A 26,932-nucleotide genomic window follows, 5' to 3' on the forward strand; every position below is an offset into this window, starting at 1 on the left:
TTTGGAGATCAGGCAAACAGGTCATATGTCCAGGTTTTTACTTACCTCAAAACCAATTGGACCAGCAGAAATTCTAATTGTGACTTGAATTGAAAAAGATTTTATACTGTATTAATTCATCCTTCGCTAAGATTTTAACAAAATCTAGAAAATAACATTCCTGAAAAGAGCAAGAAGGAGAGAATCAGAAGCCCCTCTGTGAAACTGTTAAATTTACACAACAGTACTTCTGTTCAGGTGAGAGGAAAAGCAGAAGAACAGTAACTTTACATATATTTGGTTTTCACAGCCTGGTAGAACTGCCAGGAGAAATTCCTAGCAGTCACAATGCTGACCATAGCTGAGACACAGCAAGCTTTTAGTTACATGCTTATCCCCTGAGTCACACTCCATGGCCATCTTTCACCTTACTGTCTTTCCCCAGTCTACATCCTTATAAAGAGAGAAGCAGTACTTGAGTATATCATCAGTATCAGCATGACATTAAGAGGATCAGTCCCAGGCTCATTGTGTACCACCTTCCTCTCCCAGATCAGTGCAAGTCATCTTTCATTTTCTCTGGGCACCCTTCATTTAATGTGGTATAAAAAGAAATTACAGCTTACAGAAGTACTGTATCAGAGTTATCAGAATGAGCGTGCATGGGTGAAGACATGAGCAAATAGATAAAATATTTTGCTTTTTTCTGCTTATTTTTTAAAAAATATCAGTGCCGATAACATAGCAGCCAGGATATTAGAAGCCAACGTCTAGAATACCATCTTAATGCAAAGAAAAAAAAAAAAAAAAACCAAGACAAAGAAAATAATATTTTTGAAGTCAAGCAGGGCAGTTAGTGACTTGAAGCAAGTTGTAATATTTACAAATGAGCACAGGTCAAGAGCTTATATAACCCATCTTTGAATTAGAGAGCTGAAGATGCACAGCTGGGCACAGTGCAGGCTTGTAGCAGGAGCAGCCTCTTCCCAGCTGCACTGGTTTATTTCTGCCAAAAGCAGTTCTCATATTCCTCCACAAGCTGCAACAATGCAAGTTACAGGTTATGAATTGTACAAGGTAACATTTACTGGTAGCACACGCCATGTTCCGTTTCTTTAAACACAATTTCTGTAATACCTTACAATAAACAATAGACTTTTCTTTAACCAATTAAAAAGACGGAAACATTTTAATGACAGTAGAGATGAGCACCTCATTACCAAATCAGTGTGGATAGCTCCTGTTTAGAAGGCAGCTTGTTGGAGCCAGGCTGTGCTCTGTGCTTTGAGAGATCCTGCTTACAGACAGCATTCCTTCCTTTAAGTAGCGGTAACTTTCTCGTCTGCCTTAAGCAATTCTTTGGGATGTCACACATCAAAACACAGCTTTTCTTCATTCATCCTAATAGGTAGAAAAGAGTTCAGAGTTTTTAGGTTCAGAGGCTGATGTAGTCTTGTTTTGACCTTTCTCAACATGCAGAATGCCCTGCAGTGCTCTGCACTGGAGTGTGGAGAGCACAGCAGAATCCCCATCAATCTCATGAGGAGAAGCAGCACATCTGAGATGCTCCACAGCTTAACAGCACAGTCCCGATATCTTAAAATCTGGTGTTGCAGCCCATTTGCTGCAATGGTAAGTGCCTCAATAACTGCAGTTAGCCTTGCAGAATGTTCAGCAGCAGCTCTGTGTTTCTCAATGCTGCCAGCTCTCAGTTTACTGGCAGCGTTTAATGTATTTTAATTTAAAGCAAGCAGTAATAACAGTATACCTTAACCAAATTCTGCTTGAAACAAGAAAGTCATTGCCATCGCTATGGCGTGTAGTGTTTTTTCTATCTGTTGCTATCTCCACTTGAGATGCACAATTTGCCAGAGTGACAGATAGCTTTTCACTTTCCAGCTTACATGGCCAGCAGCTCCATGCTTCCCTGGGGTTAGAAACTTCAACTAATGCTGGATGCTAAATCTACACAATAGATCATAGTAATACTTTGGTTTTATTTATAATGCTGTTCTTTCTTCTCCTTGCACTTGGCAGAGGTACATATCCTTACTGTCATTTTGTAGATGAAGGAGTTGAGACAGGATAAGCTGTTGTGACTGGCCCACTGTCACATCACCAGGGTTTGGAAGATCAGAGCTTGTCGCTCAAACTTCTCAAAGTCAAAATCAAAATAATGACAAAACACATTTTCTTCCGACTCAGTGGGAGCTTTTTCACTGACCTGCCACTTGATATGACAAACCTCGAATAAGTCAGAAGAATAAGAAATGAGAAGGTAAATGAAGAGTATATAAAGTGAAGTAAAATGTGAATAAGAAACAAAAAGCATCTGTAGATTTACAAATGAGATTAAAGACCTCTAGGAAAAGTAGCACATCATCTGTTTTAGACAACTCCTGCCATCCAAATGAGGTGTCATGCACTGTTTCACTCCTCAGCTGCTGTTGCCCTCTTGTCCAAACAGTGAAGAGCTGCACAATCCTTTCCCTCATCTACCAGGTTATGAAAAATATTGCCCATTATGGCAAAGGCACATTTGGCTGGATGATAAGACTTATACAGGTCCTAGTTACACCACCATCTGCATCAATGCACAGCATTTTTGCCAGGAACAAAGAGGGCAGCAACTCACAAGCAAAAATCAGTTGTTCTGGAAGACCCCAAAGTGGCAGTTTCCCTGCCTTTCGAAAGTTAGGAGCATGAGTTCTCTGTACTATAAGTAGAAGTTTTTAAAAAAGGTGGGGGTAAGGAAGAACCATAATCTAAGTTTTACATCTTATGTTAGATGATTTTGTATTAGCTATAGAGTGCAAAAACACAACTGAAAAAATCTGAGCTTGCTGCTTGTTCTGCAATCACATTAATCACTTTTATTTACACACGAGCAGCTTACAGTTAGCTATGCTTCGTCTGCGGCACACTGTCCATTGGGACAATAAATATTTGGGGATCTCTGCACATTTTCTTACTTTTAAGGAAACCCAGATGCAAGCAAAGGGGAGAGAATGTAAACCCCAGAGAGCCAGCCAGTCTCAGTCAAGTGCCAGCTAAGCAGCCTGTGGTGCTGCTGGGCTGCTCTGCTTTATGCCACCCAGCAAGGAGCGCAGGACCTGACAACATAGCCCACCCCTGGGCTGACCAACTAGCTGAATTGCTCTCCCAGCAGGGTTCAGATGTCATAACCACAGATATTATTGCTAAATAGTCAGCAAAACTCCATTTGCAGTGCAAAGTATCTGACAGTTAGTACTTTGGAGCTGTATATTGCTTGAATGGAAACCAAAATTACTCTATATGATAAAGTTAATGGTGTACAGTTTGTAAGTTAGTTATAACAACACCTCAAGCATTTCTACAAAACTTAATTTAATATTCCAACTCATTAAAAATCTTATTACAGAAACCACTTACAGGCTTTATAAACACATTTTTATATTATTAGGGAAGGATCTTAATAAAGAACAATTTGAATGCAGAAATGCACATGCAGAGTAAATTGCTTATAGTAAAACTAGCTAAACGAAATTTGCTGTCAGCAAGCTTCCTGACTAGTTTCTTCATCTGCTTTATAAATGTGCAATGTTTCAGTGTATCTAGACCTTTTCTAATAGAAAGGATGTACCAAAGAATTCCAACAACTGAGGTAATGGTGCAAACAATGCCCTGTGAGCCAAAATATCCCAGAGCAGTCATTGATGAGCACTTGGAGTTGATTATGACAATGAATGCAGCTCCCATCCCTAGAAATTTCTCTCTCTCAAGATGTAACAATTATTTAATAGTAAAAATTAAAATTATATTGAATCTTTAGACAAATCTCAACAGTGTCTCTCATAGAAAACATAGTGTTGATCTACTTGCAATAGTATTTGTTATGTGTAACTACTGTTTTATTATATTTGCTGGTTATCATCATACTGTGACACCTCATGGTGATGTACCAGCAAACTTAATCATTAAAAGAATTACCTGAAAACAAGTATATTTCATCTACATAATGGTTTTCTAAACTAAAGCAATAGACTGATAGTGACTTAATGGTTGATTTGCAATCAGAATAAGAACCAATACCATTTTACATTATCTGTTTTCTTCACGAGCATTGCTGTTGTTGATTTTCATATTATGCAAATTTCAGAAACCTGTAAGATTTGACTCTTCTGTCGCAGATATTTTTATTCTTATGTTTTGAATTTTGTGCACTCACAGCCTCAAATAAGCATAATTTCAAATCTCTGTAAATAACATAATTTGTTGTTTTCAGTATCACTTAAAACATTAATCTGCAGATCCCTATCTTAATGAATTAGTAGTGTTTTCTATGTACAAAATAAATAGAAAAGGTCAGCCTATTATCCAAAAAACTACTATGAAGTGAGAGAATTAATTTTGTTTTTCTCCTGAAACTGCACGCAATCACAGAGGTTCATATGGGTGAAGTATTATTAAGTTCTATTCACTGACACATACCACAAAATACAAAAAAAGAGCTAAGAAGTGCAGGTCACTCAAATTTCTCCCACATGCAATCAGGTTGTTTAAAAAACAGGCTTTTCAGACATTTTGACGGCAGACCTGTAGCTGTAGTTAATCCTCCATTTATCCGTGCTCCTCTCTACAGGGGTGCACTTGCAAGCCTGCTGGAGCCAAGTCCCACTCCTCTAGATCTGCAGAGAGCACAAGCCCCCTCAGTGAGGCAGGTTCAAAGTGGCAGCTGTGGGAAGGTCACCTGAGCCAGAGAGGCGGAGAAGGAGAGCCTGCTTCTGCTCATCTCTTATAGTGGCAGGAAGGGGCAGAAGGGATGGAAAAGAGTGGGGCTTCTGGGAAGTGGGTCAGGGATAGAAAAGACAGTGGGTTATGTAGTTATAATATGCCATTAATTATGAAAACGCTGAACAAGGAAGCAAGATTCGCTAGAGAGAATATAGGGAGGAGCCAACCATGGCCATGTGTACAACAGCCACGGCCATCTGCATTCGTACTCTCTTTACCTTCCTCCATTTTCAAAACCCAGTGCTCACCAGCAGGCTGTGGGTGTACAGAGCTTTGTCTGTTCTGACTGCCTCATGTGCATCTGGCCCCATTCTTCCCTTCCAGCCTGGAAGTGCCTGAGGTCTTCACTCACATCACCAATAGTGAGTCCACACCCAAAGCAAAATTCATAATTTGTAATTCATAGCTTTTTTCCTTACTACCACGCGTGAGGATGAGGGATCAACAGAGGTGGCCGCCTTGTCTCTTACCTGCCTGCCTTATCTCATACCTGCAAGTCCTTCAGTCAGGATCCCTCTCTCATCTCAGGAGATCGAAAAACTGCAGATGTTACAGCTGACTTCTGGAGGTTTTCTGCAGAGAGAAAAGGTAGCTGCTGCAATGAAGAGTGATGTGAGGACATGGCCAAGCTCTGTGGGGGTTTCTGCTGCCCTCAAGCTATCATTGCTTTGCAGTTTAACCCCACAGGTGGCTCAGAACCACACAGTCATTCCCTCACTCCTCGTCTTCACAGTGGGATGGAGCAGAGAACTGAAAACAGCGTAGAACTTGTGGGATAAAACTGTTTGCTGAGATAGAGAAAAAGAAAAGGATAATAGTTATAACTATATATATGTGCTTATATATATATAATGTATATATATATCCTGTCAAGTATATGTATATATATATACTTGTCTGTAACAAGTGATGCACAAACAATGGCTCACCACCCAACAGCTGATGGCCGGCATGCCCCTTGAGCAGTGAAGAGAGTGAAATGAGCTTCCATTCCATTTAAAATTCCTTTCTCATGATGTCATATGGTATGGAATATCTTTTCGGCCAGTCTAAGTCAACTGTCCTAATTCTGTTCCCAACAGCTCCTTGAGCCCTTCGCTGGGAGAGGCCTTGGCTCTGTACAGCATTGCTTAACAGCAGCTATAAATATCAGTGTGTTATCAACATTGTTTTTCTCCTAGAACTGGAACATAGCATCATACCAGACACTATGAAGAAAACAATTTAATTCCAGCTGAAGTTAAGACACATTGTCACTTCACACTAACCCAAACACCCCAAAAAAGCATTTCTACAGTATTTAATTGCACTTCATGCCTGGCTGTGCGTTACACAGTCTCTAAGGTGTAAAGAAATCCAGTCATGTTTAGCTGTGTTCTCTCCTTGGCCTTTCTAAGCTCTCCTGATCCATAGCAATCTAAACTTGAGGGATGATGAGCTGCCACTTGGATATGGCAGTAACCACATGAAACCTTTTCCTTGTGAGAGACTCTTTCTGCCCAGGACATGGGCAATCCTACAGATGGTCCCTGCCATGTCGGCTGCACACCACCTGGTGCTTGAGATTCCTTGCAGACCTTCCTGAGGAGCACTTGTAGATTGCAGGTTTGAAGTCTAGCAGGGGTGGCTTTACACCATCATGCCTGTAACCCCCTACTCCAGAGGAAAGGAAGGGGAGAGGTCTTGCTCTAGAACAAATTTGACTGTACTGTTTTCCTGGGATTTTCATTTTTATTTTGTAATGTGTTCTGTTATTTCTTTTTTAAACAAATTTGGGAAGTGAGTATGATATTTCACAGACCTATGTCATTTCACCATCCTCTAGCACATTTCCTTATCACCCTTTCATTTATTGCAGGAGTAGGTCTCGCATCTACAAGTATAGAAGACTTTAAAAGAATGGATTTTTTTCTCTTTTCAATATCTATTCTATTGATGCTGCCCTTGTGGGCTTTGTACCTCACTCCCAATGCAAATGTCATCATCAAGTAAAAATAAACTTTAAGACTACCTAAAAGTATACCTAACAAAGTAGCTTTGTTTGCCTTAAGCAATTTAATATAGCTTCAGCATAAAAGTTTGCCCACATGTGGATGAAAAAGCTTTGGAGCATCTGTATGCACTCCCGATCTGACTTTTCTCTCCTTTGGGCCCATGGGCTAAAGTGATTTAAAGGTGCCTGATCATCTTTTAAGTACATAGCCCACAAAGTTCAGCTGGAGCTTTATGATTAAATCCCAGCTCAAAAGCCAGAAAGCTGAAGAGGCAGCACTAAGCCTACAACCAATGTGCCTTTAGCAGTTCCTTTGTGTGGCATCTCTAGATGCAAAATCTAAGAAAAAATGGTTGAAAAAATGTGGTTATAATGTAATTATAAACACAGTCCTCCGATTCTGTAAATGCCTGATGTTTCATTAAAATAGCAGCTATTCATTCATTATCAGGACTTATCAATGTGAAGCAGAAGAAGAATGAAATGGTTTTTTTTTCAAGACATAGATGTTATTTTATCTCAGGTAAATGCCAGCAAGTTTTGAGGCAGGATCCTGAACGTTTCTACTGCTTCTGCTGTGCTATCACATAAGTTGTCGTGATCCCGGTTCTTACTGTGACAACACCAACAAAACATGCTTTATGTCGATTCTTAAGAGCTCCATAGTAAGGTGCTATTCACTGCTAATGCATTTTGTTTCATACAAATACAGAAAGAACATGTGATAGGTCACAATGTATCACCTTGTTATTTTTAGTCCAGGTACATACTTTACCTTGTTCATTGCTACAGGGGCTCCACAGCTGATTCAGGGCCGTGATAGCAACTCAAATCAAGTTAGAAAAAGAACATTAGCATTACATTCTGTACAAACAATGAACCAGAAAGCTCAGATTCGATTTGGGGATGAGAGAAGGCTGGAGATGCTTCACCTGCTCTTAATAATGTCATAACTGCTACACAACCAGATATGTTAGATAAGGATTTCCTGGTTTAATGGTGAGCATAAATACAGAAGACCAATGCTCTGCCAATGCAAAATTATACAGCTCCGTTGAAATAATGGAGCTAAAATGATCCAGCAGAGTATCTGGAGACAGTTAAGGATTCTGTTTTCATGAAACTTGGCAGGACTACTCAAATCAGTGAGATGAGAAAGAGCGGGCAAGTAAGCAGAAAACATTTTACCTGGCAAAATTCAAAGCTTCCTTTTCTGGGCTTTCTGAAAAGCAAAGCATGGACAGGTGGGCTCTGTTTACAACTCTTTTAGCTCAACCATTTAAGCAGGCAACCAGTAGCCCTATGGTTATTGCATCCTGTTTTGTCAGTCGCTTTTTTCTTTTGTGACACTGATGTATTAAATATTGGGCTTTGAGTTTTATTTCTTTCTTACTATCTATAATCCAACCAAATGAGTCTCTCTAGCTGCCTTTAAAGCAGAGTAAATCTTCTTTCCTAAATCATTAGTAAACAAATCCTTAATGTTCGTTCTCAGATCCAATCTAGAAGATATTTTATGTGACCACAAACAAATCACTGTCAATAGAAAAAATAGATGTTACGTCACAAAATACCTTTAAGCATATCTCAATAGAAAAAGTGTACATGAGCATCAAATTTTTTTGGAACTAGAAAGAAATCCTAGCACACAATCCTACCATCCAGTCAATGTAACTTATTCTAGATATGTGGATGAAATGATATGCTAGGGAGACTATAATGTATAAATAACAATTACCACATTTCTCCTCAAAATCATGTTAATTCTCAGGAAGTCAGGCATATTTCTTGATCAAGCCTCTGTTCTAGAAAAAAAAGAAAATAGATGCAAAGTATAATAAATGGTAATGAATAACTTAAAGTCCTGCTTTGCATATCCATAATGCTCTAGTTCTAAAGATTTCAGATCACGCTTCATAAACTTTAATTGAGCTGCCTGTATCCCTATGACATAGGAAAAGATTATTTCCTGTGTTTTATAGCTAGATGATAGCAGAGAGAAATGCAGAGGCAAATCCTGCCCTCCAGCAAAGGGCCATGGAGAGTCTCCTCATTGCCTTCCCAGTACAGTGATTCTCTGCAGGTGGTGCCCTGAATTATTTTACAGGTACAGAACAAGAAGAGGATGCTCCAGCTGCCATGCCAAGGAGCCAGGCTGTTCCCCAAGGCATCCTAAGGAAGCAAGCAGGATCCGTATGAAGCAGGGGAGGAGTTCTGTCCTGAGCTGCCATGGGCAGCATACATGCAGTGCTGGCAGCTACCTCAGGACCTCCCAGGCTGAAGGTTGGGATTTTGCCCCCTGATCCTCCATGTGCATTACCAGGCATCACGCTAGCAGTTGCTCATGCACCCCTGGCAATTTAAAAAAATCACATTTCCATTATATTCTAAGCTCTTCACAACATAAACAAATTAAATTAATTCTACTATCTCTTGAAATTATAATTTCTGGGATGAACCAAAAAAAACAGATTTCTTTCATATTGCTTCGCATTTCATACGTCTTGAGTGGTTTCAGAGACTGTAGCATAAGCACAAGCAAACAACAAGTTCACAGTCTTCCAGTTTTCTATCTTAACTCATTACTAGCATTGCTCTTACTATTTTATTTGTTCTCATCTTAGCCTTGTCTCATCTCCTGGTGAACTACAGCCCTGTTCCAGAGCTCTCATTCATCCTACACATGTAGAAGTGCACAGATATCACAGAATCACAGAAATGTAGGGGCTGGAAGGGACTCTGGAGATCATCTAGTCCAATGCCCTGCTAAAGCAGGTTACACAGGAAAGTGTCCAGATGGGTCTTAAATATCTCCGGAGCAGGAGACTCCAGAACCTCTCTGGGCAGCCTATTCCAGTACTCTGTCATGGTAAAGTTCTTCCTTGAAGTTCTTCATCATATGTGAAATACAAACATTGCAAGCAAAGAAGTCCTGTATGAAAAATAAAAAAAAAAGAATTAGGGACACAGCCACCTGCTGATAGTGTAACAATTTAAACACGTGTGAAATTCAAATAGAAACCCACTGTAAATAAGTGGAATGATTGGCTTAGTGCTGTTCTGATGGTCGCACTGCTCACTGCTGTCTCAGACACCATTGTAAGCAAGTTCCCATTTACCAGCAACCTTGTCATTGCAGGGAGGACAGGGCAAGGCTTTGTATGAAACAGGGTGCTTGACTCATTTACAATTCACATTTCAATACCACATCAGCTGAACTGAGCACTGTACAAACAAAAGGATGAACTTCCACCATTGGATGCCTAAAAGTGGCCTTAAAGAAACAAGTAACAGCTTTGCTGCAATAATAGTGCTTTTCTATTTAAGTCAAGGCATAAGTCTCAAACAGTATAATCAGAAGTAACAAGACATGACAAACAGCAGGACAGAAAGCATTTTGCTGGGAAAAATGGGCAAAATTTGATTAGTAGCAATTTCCAAGACACGTGACTGGCTGTAGTTTTAGCTGCCTACTAAATTAACATTGTTGTTACTTCTTCACAAATGATTTGGGTTTTTTTCTGAATCAAAATTGGTGGAGCAACATTCACGCTTCTCCAGCAAGGGCTTCTGCTTCCTTTTGGTTAAGCCATGAAGAAACACAAGGTGCTGCCAACACCACCAGGAAGACACCTGCCTTTCCTTGCTGCCCACAAAACCAATTGCATTGCAAGCATCTCCTCATCAGCAGACAAGCACTCAAAAGTTACTTGTAGACTGTTCTCAGGCACAGGTGACCGTAGCATTCCCTGCTATTCCCACCACACCAAGCCCTACATTGTACCAGAAACCCCATGACATGAGGCAGCAGGGAGCTTGCAGGCAGCACTGGCTGCAGACTGCAGCATTGCTACCTGTTAGCATAACACTGCACTCGGGCAGGCATTGATACCTGGAGATGCTGCATCAGGGATGACGATACTGAATTTTGGGGGAGCACTGCCACTACAGAAATAGCAGCAACACATCGTATTTTTGTGCAGCACAGTTATACTCAGTAGCATCCCCAAATTGCTGTGTGACAGCTGTGGTCCAGCCTCCACACACTAAGGTCATTTAGAAAAGGCTCCTGAATGTGCATAAAATTACAGTGTCTGCACATTGCTAAGAAAGAATAACGTTAAAGCTGGCTTGCTTAGGATTCCTGCTTAGCTATTTATTCTGCCATTACGGGAGATCAATATCCCTTCAAATGGAAGGTTTTTATGAATGACTGCAGTAACACTTTAGCTCCAAAGAAATTACATAGAATTCCAACCTGTCCTGAATTCTCTGGAGTACCCCAAGGTCACATCCTGTCAGACCTGAGCAATATCTTTGACTGAATCTCTCTGGGAAAGGAGAAGGCAGGGCAGCAGGTCAGGTGCAATCTTGTGTTGCTCCTGTTTGTTATGGCAATAGACTTCTTAACCTGGGGAAATGGCTTTTGTTGTTCCTGCCGATCTCTGTTTTCTCAGCACTGCACACTAAGCAGCAGAACAGATGAACTCTTAAGAAACAAAGATATTTTTTTAATGCAAATGCTTCTAGTAACACAGAATAAGGAAATATAGAAAATATAGGCTACATAAGTAGAATTGTTTTGACACAAAGAATAGTTCTGTAAGACTTTCCATAAGGCAGCTGCAGCTCTGTGAAGTCAGCAGAATTGTAAAATGACAACATCCAATGTTTATTGTTTATAATTAGTGATTTCTCTCCCCATTTCAGCTTCAGTGTCATATTACTGCATAGAAGGCCAGCACAATTATCCTCATTTATAGATATCTGGAAAACTATATTCTCCAGATATTGTAGTTCAAAGTCATTGTGTGTCTATGTATATTTAAAGATAGCTATGTTATGAGTGGGATAGGTGCAATTTAAAAATAAAGCCCTCCTGTGAAGGTATAACTGAATTTTTAATAGAAAGTTTCCAGTACTTCATAAAGAATGGATTCTTCAGCTTTTCAGTGCCATGAAATAAAGGACTGAGCATGCCCCTTTCTGATGTGTGTGAGTTCTCATTGCGTGTAGGAGGCCAGGCTGATCTGATGGCTAAAGAAGGCACTTGAAGGAACACTTGGGCACCTCTGCCTCCATTCTAGAGAGCAAAGAGCTTGGGAGGTGCAAACTGGTTTGTTTACTTGTATACACCTTTCTGCTTTTGCAGACATTATCTTTTCAATTCACAATGCTTCTAAACCTAAAATTTAAATACTACCTATGAAATGAAATGGCCAGGAGAAATGCTTTGCTCCTGAACAAGAACTTTCATTTCAATGAAAACAAGATGTCTTCTTATGTTAAAAGAATAGAAAGATCAAAAGCAGAAGGCGCGCCATGCTGTGAGAAGTAATTTCATAGCATAGCTAACAAATAAAGAAAAAAGTCAAACACTTTTCCACAGTAATATCAAAACAAGATGACTTTTTTCTTGTTGTTACTGTCATGTTTTTAGCCATAAAGTACTATTTGGTTTTCTTTTCTGCTGTCTCCAGGTTCTGCCTATCAGGAACTCTCCCTGTCTCAACAGTGAAGGCAGCCCAGACCCACTGAGCAGAGAACGGCAGCTGCCGCTCACCACTGTGCATGGCTGTGCTCCATATTCTTGTGCTAGGTTAGACAACATCTGAGATGGTGTGTGATGAGAGGGCATGATCTTGTGACAGATAGATCATTATCACAGAGGCTAATTACCCTTTGCTGATTCCTGGACAATGAGATTAGCATCAGTGAGGCTGGGGAAATCTATCAAGAACAGAAAGAGACACAGGAGACAAACAATGGAAATTAAATCCCTCAGCTAAGCAGAGCAGTGAGACACTTTCTGAGGTAGATTATTCCCTCTCCCTCCCCGCTGCTCACACAGATGGGGAGGAGAGGTATTGATCAAGAGCAGCTCTTTAGACAACACAGAGTGCTGTAGCCAAGGTGTCAGAGCAGCTGCTGCTCGCTGGGTTGAGTCACACAGCACCCACAGACCACACCACCAGGGCCAGGACAGCAGCGTCACCTGGAACAGACCTGAACTGCAGTAGCACCAAAATGACCAGGTCTGCTTCCAGGGGCTGTGCTGTGCCATCAGCAACAGCTTTTGGCTCCTGACTCCAGAAGGATCTGAGTATATACCTCTAAGGATAACACCTGAATGTATGGGCATATCATTAAGATAGATGAAGTGGTGTTCCTCAGGGGTTGGTATTGGGGTCCATCCTGCTTAATATCTTTATTGATTAGGATGATTTGGATGAGGGAATTGAGTGCACTCTAAGTAAGCTGGCAAACGACACAAAGTTGGGAGGAAGTGTCGATCTGCCTGAGGGTAGGAAGGCCCTACAGAGGGACCTGGACAGGCTGGATCAATGGGCTGAGGCCAATGGGATAAAGTTCAACAAGACCAAGTGCTGAGTCCTGTACTTTGGTCACAAAAGCCCCATGCAAAGCTACAGGCTTGAGGCAGAGTGTCCGAAAAGCTGTACAGAGGAGAAGAATCTGGCATTGCTGGCTTGCAGTGCCCTCAGGTAGCCAAAAAGTTTTGTATCAGGAACAGTGTTGTCAGCAGGAGCAGAGAGGTGATCATCCTCCTGCACTCAGCTTTTGTGAGGCCACACCTTGAGTACTGTGTTCAGTTTTGGGACCCTCACTACAAGACATTGAGGCCCTGAAGCATGTTCAGAGGAGGGCAACAAATCTGGTGAGGGGACTGGATCATAAGTCTTATGGGGAATAGCTGAGGGAACTGGGATTTTTTAGTCTGGAGATGAGAAGGCTCGTAGGAGATCTTATTACCTTCTATAGCTACCTGAAAGGCAATTGTGGCAAGGTGGGGGTCAGCCTCTTCTCCCAGGTAACAGAGATAAGACAAGAGGCAATGGCCTCAAGTTGCATCAGAGGAGATTCAAGTTGGATGTTAGGAAGAGTTTATTCTCAGAAAGAGAGGTCAGGCATTGGAACGGGCTGTCCAGGGAAGTGGTGGAGTCACTATCCCTGGAGGTGTTTAAGGAAATGTTAGATGTGGTACTTAGAGACATGATTTAGTGGGCAATATTGGTGATAGGCAGACGGTTAGACTAGATGATCTTAGGGGTCTTTTCCAACCTTAATGATTCTATGAATAGAGTGACGTGTTTAAAAACACCTGGCAGTGATAAACTTTACTTGTAATCAGGTCAATAGGATTTCTATCTACATACCTTAAATGGACTCAAATTAGATCAGTGATGAAGTACTTTTGTAAATCAGACGTGTATGGTGGGTGGGCTGGTACAGCATATTCCTCTTCTGCAACAGCTTAAGGACATTTCCTCCCATTCTGTACAGCATGAAAACAAAGACACTGTTATTAGCATTTAGAAAAACAAGTTAGTTGTGTATATAGAAGCACAAACATGTGAAAAGTTCATAATAGTTTACAAAATTACATATATGTATATTTCAAATGCAATTATTTATTCAATCTTTCTCAGTTTTCCTTGCCCAAGTAGCAAAATGCACACCTGCAAAGCCCTCCTTCAGGAGAGTGGGCCATGTGCACGTCTATTGATCACTGAGCACTCCCAAACCCTGGTCCCAGCAGCATCCCTGTTAACGCTGCACCACAAATCCAACGGAAATTGAGAAAAAGCATCAGAAGCAGGCAGTGTATGAAAAGATTAGACACACAAGTGTGTGTTGAATATGCATGCACAATTGCATGCTTAATTTGCACACCCAATTATTGCCATTGTACTTAAAATTGAATAATTACCCATGAAAATAACTGATTATGGTTATTTACTTACATAATTACTCGATTTGCACATACAATCATGGTAATTAGGCACACAAATTAGTCATCACACAATTGCATGCCTAACCTTATTAAGAAACAGAATCTATGTATTTATTTTTAATTGCATTTGTCCAATCCCGTTGTACTCTAACTGTGGTTGAGGCTGCCTGTAGGGCATGCAGCAAACACCGATCTCAGGTCCCAGCCCCGTAACCCCAGTGCTGCACTCATGCATGGGACACTGCAGGAGTGGCATGAGAAGGAGACAAAGCAAGAAATGTGTGTCAGAATCAATCCAAGCAGAACACTGCTTTGAAGAGTTTACTTTCAATTCAAGAGTGAGGTAAATGAAAATAATTATTTCAACCATTTGTGAGGGGGAAATGGAAAGTAATATAGGAGAAACAGCACTTTAATGATGCTTTTCAGCTTTCAATCTGTAAAAACTCATACGTAATGTATAATCAGTCAGCATAACTTTTCTGAAAATCCAGGGTAACTATCACCTTCATTTCATAGGCAAAATCAGCAAAGAATGGAGATGTTAAACACTCGAACCTTCATCAATCCTCTGACACTCCCAGAAATAAAATCCAATTTCATCTCCCAGATTTGTGATTTCACTTATTAGTCTAAATGTCTTCCTCTTGTAGATGTCCTGTCTCCAGGTGCAGCAGGTGAAGATACCTTTATTAACTTTCCTATAAATCACATTTTGCTAGGAAACATAATAAAAGCCTGGGGAATTAGTCAATAAAATACTGCTGCTTCTCTATCACTTAATAAATGACTGGGTCCTGTGGTTGGAACTTGGTATGCTCTCTAATTAAAAAGAACAAATATGAGAGAAACACTGGCAACTTGAAATATTGAGCTGTTTCATGTTTTTTACTGGAGCCGCCTTCAGTACAATTCACTTATAATTGGGCCAAGTGGACAAGAAAAAAAAATTAGCAGAACAGTTTAAACTGAGTATACTACTACATAGAGAGAATCATGCATAAAAGACCTGTGAATTTCCCTGCATAAATCACCAAAAGCCCTACTGTGCATGTGTGTATAATCTATATTTTTTCCATTTTTGAGTTAACACCACAGTAGTTAATACTGGAAGAAATATAGGGGTTAAAACATTTTGTCCCGAATGTATCTTTTTTGTTGTTGTTGTTAATTATGTGCCTTAATTTAGTTCTTCCTTAATGCAGTTTAGAATGAATTGTATTTCTTGTAATTGCTTTATTATTACTTGACATTAGACCTTATGTTAAGCAATCAAAACGGTACGGCAGGATGAAAAGGAGGAAAGATCATCAAGATACAGTGAAGATGAGTTTGCATCTCTAAAGCAATCACAGAGTGCTCAACTGCCAGAAATGTTATGGGATTAACATTACACTTTCTCTAGATTGCATTCTATCAAAGAAAAGCAGAAAGCAAGCCCTGAGCGAGCAACTATTTGTTTTCTGTTGGCTCGCTACAAAGTTTTGCTGTGAGCAATGGCATCTCCTGGCACCCACCATTGCCCCATGCTGCTGCAGTGCCTGCGCGGATGTGTGGTGGGTCAGGAGCAGCACAGCATGCCCAGGTGGAATGTCCTCAGAAGCCAATAGCAAAAATGCTTTAATAAAAGTGCTTAACGCCCTGATACAAAGGCTCACTTCCAAATCCCTGACAATATTAGTAGATCTAGGTGTCAAAATATGCCAGAAAAATATAGTGCCTTCGCAACACAGGCCTGTTGGTATTTTATGACAGTAAGAACCTTAAGACTCCTCTATCTTAAATCCTAAGGAAAGCCTTTTAATAGGAGTAACTCAGGACTTCTAAAGCAAATGTTAACACCTCTTGCTAGTTTAATTCTTTCGCAAGGCTATTTTTATAAATCACAAGTAATTGATGGTTTATAATGTAATTGCAAGTGGTCTGAAGTTAAGATGTGAAAGAAAAACCCAACCCCTCTAGAGGTGTTTTAACTTCAAATCATTCATTTGGCAGCACGTGGTCCTGCTTCAGCCTGATGGTGTGCGGATCCAGCCTGCTGAGCAAGTGTAGGAGCTGTGCAGAAAAAACCTTACATATATAAGGCTAGCTATGGCTTTTTGTTCTTTTTTCTTTCTTTTTTTTCTTTTTTTTAATTAAAAATCTGTATATTTCATGCTGCTAAGGGGGTATTTGTTTAGTTGATGTAATACTTTCCATAATGATTTCTGATTACCAAAATGCATAGCACAAATGGTAATCAGTGCCCCTTTCAAAGCAAATGCTGATGCTGAGTACCTCCTATGAGTTTAATCACAGTGTGCGATTCACACCGTAATGTGTTATAATTGCCCCCTGCAAAGTTGGTCCTGTTTCATTTTAATATCACCGGACTAAATACTGAAACTCGACGTGAGTTCCTTAAATGCTGCATTCTTCATTGACAATTTTACATACATAATTAAGGCTACCCTGAGAAAGGTGAGGAGTTTTTAAGAACTGCCTTGGCTTTTAATAGCTTTAAAATCAGTCGTGGCACTTTTAAAAGTTCGCTCTGTTGGACACTTTGCCTTGGGATCCAGCCTGATTGCCGTCTCCTTCTGACAATTTCACCTGAACTGTTGACAAGAGTAAGATGTGCAGGAAGGCAACAGAAAGCTTTGCCCTTTGTTACTTCCTGGCACTGGCAAGTTTAACCACACACCTCCATACACAGCGATTCTCCTACGTACATCCCTCTGCACGGATACAAGGAGATAACTCTTGCTCTACTTAAAAAACTGTGCTCAAAGGACACAAAAATGAAGCTACAAAAAAGCACAGGGCGGGTTTTACTTTGAGCCGAAGATGTGGAAGAGCAGCAGAATGTGAGCATGCACCTTGCTGCATGTCAGAGCACATGCAGGGCACCTCTTGCAGCTGTGACACAGGGTGCTGTTTGCACGGTCATCACAGACATTAAATCCTTCACTAGAAATACCTCTCCATGGAAACAGAGCTCTTTTGGGCCAATTGTCACCTATCTGCCAGCTAATACCGGGGTTTTTATGGCTGACATACACACTATTCAAAATATTTGAGCACACTCAAAGCATTTCCTGCTGGTCAAAGCACGCAATGACCCACCCATCTGCCTGCCCCCAGCAAGGGAAGTGCTGGGAATGCCCCAGCCATGCCACAACCCAAGGGGTGACACAAGCCCTGGCCACTCTCCTGCCTCCTGTGACAATATATCACATACTTCTCTCCTCTGTGTCCCTGTCCTCTAACTACTTCTCCTTAGCTCCTTATTCTGTAATGCCGAGCAACCAAAAAGTGCAGTTGGAAGCAAAAAATTAAATATGCCAACACTCTGCTGAGGCTTGGACTGGTGATAACTCTACGTGCACTGAGCCTGTTTATCCCAGACAGAAAGTTCCTTCTCACCTTGTTCTCTTTTCTCCCTGTTGTTAATCTGGGCTTTTGTTACAAAACAGAACAAAAAGAAAGAAAAAGAAAAGCCAAACTTTTGCGACTGAACATCGAGCTCCAAACCATTGCAATCAATTGATGCTGCCTTTAAAAGCCTTTACCAATGTCAAAAGCAGCAACAGAAAATAACCTCTGCAGCTCAATGAGCAGGAAACGAGATATCCATCCATCTTGAATGTTAAAAATTAATCTCAAATGTGAAACACTGTGTACCTTTTAACCTTTCATGAGAGATACAAGCAACAGTACCACAAAGAGGATGTAGCCTCACCTAAGCCCCAAGCCATCCTGGCTGTGCTGAGTGCCGTGGTTCAGCTGCAGCACAGCCAGCTCGGGGACCCACCATTCCACTCCCTTCTCATCAAGCACCAGGAATTCAAGATTTCTTTTTTCAGCAGAAGGCACTTCCTCCTTCCAGGTGTGCTTGCGATGGAGGCAGTCTGAAAGGCCACGAGCAGCACACCACAAATACGCAAGCAAAATATGCAGAAGGAACTCTTACTGAGTACTGACTCACAAAGCTTTCATTTCTGAAGCCTCCAGCAGCCTGTACCCACACACAAACATGCCCATTTCCTACCTTAAGGCAGCATAAACTCAATATGCAGCTCTGCAATTTTCAAACCCAAGGACTATTCCAGATGCGAACTTCATAACAGATATTCCAAAGCTATTATAAGCATTGCCAGAGAGCATTCATGGTTGCAAAAGTAATTAAGGCAGAATTTCTTGGGCATATCTTGCCACTCTAAGATTATTCCCTGAACTGCATTGTTTGAGAGGGAAAATAAACAGGGAAAAAAAAAGAAAAGAAAAGAAAAAAAAAAAGTGGTGTGAGCTGTAATTACTCAAAAGAAGCACAGATTAAAGCTACAGTAGTAAATTCCTTCACAGTTGAACTAAAGCGTTTAACACATTAAAACTCGAATTGCCAATTCTGCACCAAAGTGTAAATTTGTCAAGGAAGGATATGCAACAAGTTTTTGGGGTTGTGTTTCCTTTTCTCTTTATACATCACAGCGAGCACAGTTGTGATTTGGATCTATTACTTCTGAATATTGCATGAAGCTGACAAGCACTTGTCATTTAAAGACCACATGGAGGCATTTAGTTTTCCATTTAGACATAATAACACATTATGCAAATCAGCTTGCCAAGGAAAGCTGGAGGCTTACATGAAATAAACTGTCAAACACTAGTTGCTAATAAACGAACATTTCTTTATAGAGTGTCTTAATTTGGGCAACTGGAAAATAAGCATGGCTGCACGTATAAACAATCTTTCAATGTGAAATCCCACGGATGTTGTGCAACAGAAATCTTCACGGAAAATTAATACTCCTTGTCTTGAGAAAGTTAAACAGAGGGAACCTGCCCCACACCACAGGTGGGTTGGGGAATGGGCACGGGGACTCCAGGATTCAAACCCAAAGGCAGAGACCACAGAGCAGCAATAGGCCCAGCCTTTCAAGTGCTGATAGCTGGGTAGGCATCTGCTCAGAACAGCTTCTGCCAGCGTTCACCAGAATTAAAAAACTGCAGACCTCTTAAAAAAGAAACAGCATGTCAATGGATGTGCCAGGAGAAAAGGGTCTCAGGTCAGCAAGTGCTCAGCCCCTCTATAAGCATAGTGAGCTAAAAGAAGGCTTTACAATAACATTTACAAACAAGCAAAAGCAGAACAACAACTAAAAAAAAAACATAACTGGACAAACTAAAATACAGTATCAGTGATCATGCTCTACTTGTGCAAATTAAAAGCTGTATAGAGGATATTGATTTACCAATTCATTCTGTAAAAATAGCCTAATTGCTCTGTATCTTTAGTATGGCTTTGAAGGCCAATATATAATTCTAGTAGTTAATTTATTATGTCAGGCCTTGTTTCCATTTTTTAATAATGTTAGTGACACATAGTTGTTTTTAAATTGGCACTTTTTCATCCTTTAGGAAACTGTACCCTGAAGTAATATTCTGTCAGAAATCCGCTCTTAATTGGGCTAATCAAGTAGTATTTCCACTTTAGGAAGGAAGGATTATAGTCTCATTTACTGAGAAGTTCATATGACAGTTGCAGACATTTATATTTGAGGAGCTGGTTTGGGACCTGTCCAAATCTTTCTTTTTTGCCTCTTTTTAATTAATACTTCAGGCATACAGAATAGTTCCTTCTTTTTTGGAAACTGAATTGAAGGATTTGATTCACACTGGGCATTTTGCCATTAGGATGGAAAAAAAATTAAAAACCCAAGGAGGAATTCATGAAGTTTTTCTCAGAAGCTAACACAAAGTTTTTCTGGCATAAGGGAAATGTTGTTACCTGATCGGCTATACAACCATTCCCATACACAAATGAGGACCTGCTATTTCAAAATGAACTAAACTTACAGAGCTGTTGCATTTGTGATCCCAGCAACCTTCCCTGAATGACCAAAAGAATGTCATTTGAAACTCATTAGAAGTTATTTGAAACCAACAGAATGTAGACGTAATGGAAGAGCTCTTGCAAAGCTTCCCAATAGCTCCAAACATCATCTTTCATGAGTCTGTGCAGAACCTGCTGTACACTGACCTTTCAGGACACTGTAAGAGTCAAATTTAGTTCACGGGGAAACCTGTCAACTGCACTCTGTTTTGTTTTGTTTTGTTTTTTTAATTCGTACCTGCACTGTGAGAACATGGAGGCACCTGGTGGGCCATAAAGAAGATTCACCTCTTAGATGAAAGAAAGCGGTTCTTCACACAGAGAGCAGCAAGTGTCTGGAAGCTGCTGTCACAGGGGATTGTGGATGGACCGCATCTACAGAGGCAAGGAGCAGTAAAATGAATTAATGGGGAACAAGGTCCACAAACAGATAGATCAGAGCCTACACAGAAGATGGCAGCTCAGAAGAAAGATGCACAGCCAGAAATGTAAGCAAGCTGCCAACTCAAACAAAGCCTGATCTTCCAGCCTTCTCTGAGCCCCAGTACTGCTGCCTTGAGATGTTGCCCAGACATATCTGTGCCTGGCCGAGTCCCAGCATGCAGCAGGGGCAAAGCAGAAAATGTCAGAGTCAAGAGACTCCTGAAAGACCTTCACAGCACTGCCAGGACATCAGGGAGGAAAACAAAATGCATAACCAAAGTCAGCCTTCTTTCCTAATGTGTATTGCCTTGTTCATTTAGATCACATGACAGCTGGTTTCAGACAGCAGTCATCAGCTCCACTAGCCATAATCCTCAGCATTGTGTAAATACTGCAGAATTGCCACAGGCTTATATGCAGAAAAGCGCTAATGTTATCAACTCTGATCAATTAGCAGAAAGAGGATCCTAGCAGCAGGCTTGTTTTGGTGTCGTCTTAGCACTATTAAACAAAACCGGTTTTCAATTTGGGAATTAGCCAATACAACGTGGCACAAACCTGAACTATTGACTCTCATTGGAATGAGACAAGGGCACTGAGATGGAATTTTATTAGATTGTTATTTCCTTGCTCTCCTCTTGACATAGTCAATCTTTCTTGCAGGGTTTACATTAATAAATAATTACCTATGGCAAGAGAAGGGGATGCATAAAAGGCCATACAAGCGCTCTCATACAGCAGGCAGCCTTTTTAAAAACAAAGATAGAATTGAAAAGTTTCACTAATCCAAGACTTGTCATCTGCACTGCTGTCGAAATAACCCCTGAAGCACTGTGGAAAGGCACAGCAGAGCAGCGCAGAAAGCAAGAGTCGGTCGACTACGAGATGATACTGTCTACTATGAGGGCATTGCTTTGTAGCAAAGATTAAAGGAAGACTGCCTTTTCCTGAATGCTGTTGACTTATACAACTACCATTCAACAATTTTACTTTCTTTTTTTTGTGGTCTGGCATGTATTATTAATGTACAGTCTTTTATATAATGTGTTAAATTCCTTTTGCGTTTAGCACTTACAAAACACACAGAGAGGGGAGAAAAATTGTCAGTGGTTTTCACAGTCTAAACAATAACAAAGTGCCTCCAGGATTCATTTTAATGAGAAACACCAATGTTGCACTGCGGAAGTCTTGAGATGGGCAACGCGTGCAAGGAGATTAATTATAATTTAGGAGGCAGGAAATATGTGGATTTTACAACACTGCTTGTAGAAAATAAATATTCTGTTAATCACTGCAAGACTTGCATTTCCTCAAAGGTGTCATTGATCTATAAATATATGTGCCGCATACATTTAGAATGAGCAGGAAAAGAAAGAGCCCTTCCTCTCTCTCCTCTTCAAAACTACAGGCCAGTGGATTTCTTGTAAGTAACCCTGGTCTTCTGATTTCTATTTCTGGGGGATTTTTTAGGTTTAGATTAGTGGAAGCTTGTCTGGATTTAACAGAGACTTCAGCACTGTGCAGCACGACAGCCGCCAGCCCCACGCACATCCACAGGACAGATTTATTACAGCAGCATGCCATGTAAGCGATGGCTTCAATCTGCGCTGCAATAGTCATTGACTTTCATGAAGACTTTATGGATGACCGCGTCCAAGGGCGTCTCCCAGTATCTTTTCTGGACTTCTAGGTGACATTTGCAAAGCACAGCCCTCTGCCTGCCCTCCTGCAGAATTTCCTGCTGCAGGAGGCACTCCCTGCCTCCAGAACACCCAGCTGGCAGCTGGCACACCGGTGTCTGCAGCCTCCCAAATGATAAGAGCTGGGAATTTGAACAATGTGGGGACTTGATTCATAACCTCACTGAGCATATTTGATAACTACAGTGTAATTTCTGCTTGTAATTCAGAGGAGGACTGCATTGTTTTACAAGATAAATGTATTAATCCCTATTCTTCTGTGGTGGGTATCTAGGAGATTAACTACATTGCTGAATGTGTGAATTTGTCTGTGACCAAAACCTGACATGAATACAAACCACATGAATGATTTCTCAGACTCTTTTGTTAGGGAATAATCTCTAGACAGATGTCCACGAACAGACAGTCCCATACTATATCACTTATCTGGAGTTTGTACAGCCAATAAAACTACTTGACCACCACTTGTGTGCTTTGTAACCACTGCATTGCCCTCTGTCCATCCTGAATTCGTGGCGTTCAAAGGAGCCAGTCTCACAGCCAGGCCTCCTGAGATGGCATGCTCCCGTTGAAATGGATTTGGTACAGTCCTTTGGACGAGATAGTTTGTTTAAGGTTGTACCTTGATAGCTTTCTACGGGAAAGCAGCTCTTGTGAAGTGGAAACATTCCCTATTTACCAGTCAAGAGAGCACAGGAACATACTACTTCTTTCCCATACTTCAAATCCCACCAATGCTACTGATCTCACTCTCTCACCAAGACCTTCCTCTCATCCCAGCACTGCAGCAGTGCCATTCCCACACCGTGTGACCATGTGGTGTTTGGAGCAGTAGGCTGCTTGCCGGCTGAGCCAGGCACATGGCAGCAGGGACATTGCTGCTCTACAGCAAGAGCATGGGTATAAACACAGCCACACTGCATGAGTTGCTGCACCAAGAAGAGCCCTGTGCCTCAGCGCCACCTCTTTGTGACCCAGCTATTGACACCAATTAGTTCATATTAACACCGATGAGAGTAGAGCTCTTCATGCTGCCCGCATACAGCATGTGGTGTCAGTGCTGAACAAGTGCTTTCAATATCCCAGCACTATACACAAGGTGACACAAAGTCTTTTTTTCCTGGAACCAGCAATATTTGATGCTAGTGCAGAGTCGTTAATTCTGTCTCAAATTATATTCTGCAGCTTCTGCACTTTTCACATACGCAGGCTGACTCTGGTTCATCTGAACAGATTAGTTACTTATAAACGTTCAGGTAATCCATGCAAATAGATTGCACTAAGGCTATTTATTACATCCTATTTTTTTCCCGCACCTGCTAGGGGTTCATTATTTGATTTCTCATTTTTAAACAAATTTTACAAGTAAGTCAAAAAAGTAAATAACAATATTCAATGCATGTTTAAGCTAAATTTTTGCATTTATGTTACACTTTGTGAAGCCTTTAGAAGAAATGAGCATTTCCCCCAAATCTTGGCAACTGATTACTTTCAGAGAACAAACTCCCCCTGCACTTGTAATTCAGAAATACCCTCACTGGATTGCAGGCATACAGAGTACACTGCATATAGATAGGATCTTCAGAGGAGCTGAAACGTTATTTTCTTCTGGAAAAGAAAGGGCTAATACTTGCCCTTTGCAGGACATGGAGCTGGGTGCTGTTTGCTCAGAGGCGGGGCAAGAGGCAGTGCTGTCCCTGAGCAATGATCCGCGGCACTTGGCCAAGCAGGACAGCAGCTGCCTGACTCTCCTCCTCAGCTGCCCAAGTGTGAGGAGGAAGAGGAAAGGACGAGATGATTTCTAATCAGGTTTGAGGCCCACGTCTTGCTAACACTGGGTTTCCCCAAGCAATCTTCTACCGTTTGTTTATGCCTAAAGCCAGCTCTACAGAGAGAAGCAGGATCAGCAGCAACACTAATCCACTGCTTTATGCATGTGTGGGTCCCGCTGCTGGATGCCTGCCGATGTCCCCAGAACAACTTCCGAGCCGCCCAGCCAACAGGCACTGCACTGCTGCTGCTGGGCAGAGCCGGCTGAGCTGAACCGCTGCTAATGAGCAGCCCAGGGCAAGGCATCCAACGCAGGAACACCCCCTCACCATCAGAGCCCCCGTGTTCATGCATTCACTGCCAAGGCACAAAACATCCTGAAGCTGGCATCAAACTGCACATGCTGCAGCCTCACGGCCACTCCCTGCTCTGGAGTCTAAGTCATTGGACAGAGCAAGAGTCATCCAACAGAGCAGTTCCAAAAGTGAGAAATCAAAACAGCACACCAGAGCTGGTGATGAGGTCACTTAGTTCAGACTGGGGGTGGCAGAGGTTCAAGCCCCTCCCCTGGAACACATGCAATGTTTCATATGTGTGCTCTATGCAGTAAGGCACCTGGAAACACAGAGCACACAGGATGACTCCGAGCTGCTTGGGATCTCTATATGCATAGCAGCCTAACTACCTGTACCACAGAGCATTTCAGCTAGCAATATTAAAAGCTTCTCTGTTAGAATGAGGGGAACCTTAACAATTGTTATTATTAATTTTAGAATAATTAAGAGAGAAGCTGTAAGGCTATCATTTTCTCAGCAGGACGACAAAATCTTTCAGCTCTGTGAAATGTTTTACTGTGCCCATATGTTTGGCTACAGCTGAGTCCGACTATAAAAGTATGACATCTTTTAATTACATTTTAATGAAAGCTGTAACTAATCCAATAGCTCACTTTGCTGGTACCTTGTGGGAGAAAGAAAAGCTCAAGAATGACCTCAGAATTCTTGTTTTTAGAGTCTGTGAAGAGATACAGGATGGCAGTCATACTAAATTCCTGCTAATAGCGTACAGCATTAGATTTTATTTGCAAATGACCACAAAGAACATTACGTTTAAACAGAAATTTAAAGGTGCTGTCCAGTGTGTCTCAGCAGAACAAATGCTCTCCTCCATTTGTCAGCTTTCTCAAATACTGAAGGCAGCATAAGTTGTTCAGGTGCACATGTTCTAGGAGGAGGTCTAGTCCGAGGGAATGCCCACAGACTTCATGGAGCTTTGAATCAGACCTTTACCAAATCATCTCCTGATGAGACCTTTCACAATACAGGAAAAAAATGGTTTTGAGCCATCAATAGGCATAATTTTCCCCAACTCTGAAAACTGACATATCTTTTAAGTTCATCAACAATAACCTGACTTTTATACCTTGCCTGCATGCCCCATAGACAAATACGGTCATAATATTCATAATTGTTACGTATTTCTCTAGAATGAGTGAACTATACCTTAGAAAGCTCAAGGACAGCCTGGAATTGAATACATGAAGTAGTCGGCTTAAAAAAAGAAAAAAGAAAAAAGGCCAGAAAACCTTGCATTTGCAATACTAGGAGAATAAAAGTACTTCAGAAAGGAAATCGAGCATTTGGTGGGCATAGTTTGGCCCCTAGTGGATAGTAATTCTCATCGTCACATTGAATTGGTAGCCTGTACTTAAGCAAAAGCCAGGACAGAATAACTCTGGGCACTAAATTACTTCAGCTTTGGAGATGAAGCTTGTTTCAAGCCATACCTGAGATGAATTTGCAGTCTACTGACAGAACTGGAAACTAAACATTTGCCTTCTCAGCAGGACTGCCAGTATATTGAAAATCCACATCCAGAAAATGAATCCTCTCCTCTTAAGCTACAAAATGTCTATCTGAATTGAAAGGTCAGTGAATATTTTACTATTGTTTTGTTAATTAAGAGTCAAGTATGTTCTTAATATGCCAAAAAAAAACCAAGGTCGTTGTGCTTCTCATGTTTAGCAAAAAGCTTCAACAAATACTCTTGATGGACCAACATCCATGGCATTTTATTGTGGGTATGTGCCATCATTCACCCCAATGAAAATGATGCCGTTTGCTTGCGATTATAGACTCTATTGATTTCCAATTTTCACTAGACATGCTCAAGCCCCTTGGGATCTACGCATTTGTAGATCCCTATCAGTCTTGCAGTCAAGAAACAACGTGGCGATATAATTGGTGCAGTGTAGCAGTGAGACTCTCCCATTCTGCTTTCAATTTAGTCCCTTACTGCTGTTTCTTGACAGTAGATTTCTCCTTGGTGTTAATGGCCTCATAAGGTTCTCAAGGACCAGATTAAACTTTAAAAAGAAGTATATGTATTAGGTCTTTTTAAATTTAATAGCCCTTCTCTTAATAGGAATGCTATATCCAGAGCTGACTGTGCAACGTAACATTGGCTTTGTTTGGTTTTCTTTTACACTGGCAATAGCAATTAATGTTCTGTGTGTTCCTTTGCTGCTCAGACACAATGTCTAGTGCACTTTTGATCAAAGCATTTAACATCAGTAAAGCATGCTCATAACAACTGCATATTTGTAGTATTAAAATATGGCATACATAGCCTGAGGTTGTTGCAAGAATGATATTTGCACAGAC

General features: G+C 41.0%; 1 long non-coding RNA gene across 1 annotated transcript; it reads right to left on the reverse strand.

Moving 5' to 3' along the window:
* Nucleotides 1-808: 808 nt before the first annotated feature.
* Nucleotides 809-20,745, reverse strand: LOC104912268. Its single transcript, XR_004160723.1, has 4 exons — nt 20,615-20,745; nt 13,924-14,042; nt 5,246-9,680; nt 809-1,380 (listed from the first exon to the last, which is right to left on the reverse strand). It is a non-coding gene; the product is annotated as an uncharacterized LOC104912268 (long non-coding RNA).
* Nucleotides 20,746-26,932: the final 6,187 nt, after the last annotated feature.

The sequence above is a fragment of the Meleagris gallopavo genome, chromosome 10 (assembly GCF_000146605.3).
Source record: "Meleagris gallopavo isolate NT-WF06-2002-E0010 breed Aviagen turkey brand Nicholas breeding stock chromosome 10, Turkey_5.1, whole genome shotgun sequence".
In the NCBI taxonomy this organism is placed as follows: Eukaryota; Metazoa; Chordata; class Aves; order Galliformes; family Phasianidae; genus Meleagris; species Meleagris gallopavo.